The following is a 2,462-nucleotide window of genomic DNA, read 5'->3' as shown; positions in this document are numbered from 1 at the left end:
TTAACTATAATCTAAGCAGTGGCTGATAGTCTGAATTGATCTGCAAATATTCTGGAAAATGCAATTACAGGATGGGACATTTGGTATGTCAACAAGAGTTTTATGGTCGAGTGTTATGGATGAACTGTTATTAAGAGACAATCTTTTATTTCTGTGATACATATTCATGTGTAACTTGAGCCTTTTCTTGGAGCAAGACAACTATGCTGCTATCAACATTTACCATCCAGTGAAGCAGGTCTTCCATAGACCTTTTTGTTGTCGTGGCTAGAGCTTTATTTTTACCTTTATTTCTTTTTATTTTTTTCAATAGACTTTATCTTTTAGAGTGGTTCACAGAAAACTTGACAACAACGTACATAGAGTTCTCATACACGCCCTGACCTTCATGAACTTTTAAAGGTGACTTTTAAAAAAAATTTTTAGGCTGGACACAGTGGCTCATGCCAGTAATTCTAGCACTTTTGGAGGCCAAGGTGGGCAGATCACCTGGTGTCAGGAGTTCTAGACCTGCCTGGCCAACATGGTGAAACCCCATCTCTACTAAAAATACAAAACTCAGCTTGGTGTGGTGGCACATGCCTGTAGTCCCAGCTACATGGGAGGCTGAGGCAGGAGGATCACTTGAACCCAGGAGATGGAGGTTGCAGTGAGTCAAGATCACACACTGCACTCCAGCCTGGGTAACAGAACAAGACTCTGTCTCAAAATTAATTAATTAATTAATTAATTTAAAATTTTTTAACTTTTATTTTTAGATACAGGGTACACATGAGCAGATTTGTTACTTGGGAATATTGCATAATGGTGAGGTTTGGAGTACAGATCCCATCACTCTGATAGTGAGCATAGCACCTGGAGGTAGTTTTTTTTGTTTAACTCGCTGCTCCTCCTTCCAACCTCTAGTAGTCCACGGTGCTTATTGTTCCTATATTTATATCCATATATGTTCAATGCTTAGCTTCCACTTATAAGTGAGAACATGCGGTATTTGGTTTTCTGTTCCTATGTTAATTTGCTTAGGATTATGGTCTACAACTCCATGCATGTTGCTGCAAAGGACAGGATTTCATTCTTTTTGTGGCTATGTGGTATTCCGTGGTGTATACGTGCCACATCCTCTTTATCCAGTCTACCATTGATAGGCACCTGGGTTGATTCCATGTCTTTGCGACTTGTAAATAGCACAGCGATAAACATACGACTGCATGTGTCTTTTGGTAGAATGATTTCTTTTCTTTCTGGATAGCTATTCAGTATTGGGATTGCTGGGCTGAATGGTAGTTCTGTTTTAAGTTCTTTGAATAATCTCCAGACTGCTTCCCACAGTGGCTACATTAATTTACATCCTCATCAACAGTTTATTTTTAAATATTTCAAGATTTGCAAGAGTATACAGAGTACACAGAGAATTTACAGGTACCTTTAATCTAGCTGCTTCTAATGATAATATCTTACATAACCATAACCATAGTATATTATAAACACCAGGAAATTGGTGCTGGTAATATACTATTAGGTTGGTGCAAAATTTATTGTGGTTTTTGCCATTAAAAGTAATAGCAAAAAACCACAATTGCTTTTGCTCTAACCAAATATTAACACAGATCTAGACCTTATTTCACCAGTTTTTGCATCCACTCTTTTTTGGTATGCAGATCTATAAAACTTTATTCTATGCATACATTTGAGTAACATTCAATACAATCAGGATACAAACTGTTCCATCATCACACACATGTGCACACACACACACAAACACTCCCTCACACTACTTCTTTCTACCCACACTATTCGTCCAGTTCTAACACGTGGAAACTCCTGACTGATTCTCTATCACTATAATTTTGTCACTCTGAATATTTTATACATGGAATTATGGAACATGTATCACTTTGAGGCTGGCTTTTTTCACTCAATATAATGTCCTCGAGATCTATCCAAGTGTGGTATGCATTAATAGTTCATCCTTTTTATTACTGAGTAGTATTTCATTACATGAATATACCATAACTTATGTATTTATTCATTTGTTTCAGAACATTTGGCTGGTTTCCAGGTTGCGGCCATTACAAATAATACTGCTATGAACATTCATGTATTTTTCAGATGGTTGTACCATTTGCATTTGCATCAGCAATGCATGAGAGATGCAATTGCTTGCCAGCATTTGGTACATTATAATTTTATTTTTTATTCACCATTTCTTATTTTAACCATTCTAGCAGGCATGTACTGGTATCTCACTGGGGTTTTAATTTGTATTTCCCTAATGGCTAATGATGCTGACTACATTTTTATGTGCCTATTGTCCATCTGCATATCTTCCTTTGTGAAGTGTTTGGTCAAGTCGTTTGCTCATTATTTAATTAAATTTTTGTTTTGGTATTTTTGTGTTTAGAGAGTTTCATATATATATTACAGATATGAGCACTTACATATATAACCTGCAAATATTTTCT

The sequence above is a fragment of the Mandrillus leucophaeus genome, unplaced genomic scaffold (assembly GCF_000951045.1).
Source record: "Mandrillus leucophaeus isolate KB7577 unplaced genomic scaffold, Mleu.le_1.0 Scaffold469, whole genome shotgun sequence".
NCBI classification, from domain to species: Eukaryota; Metazoa; Chordata; class Mammalia; order Primates; family Cercopithecidae; genus Mandrillus; species Mandrillus leucophaeus.
Note: the sequence above shows the minus strand (reverse complement) of the source record.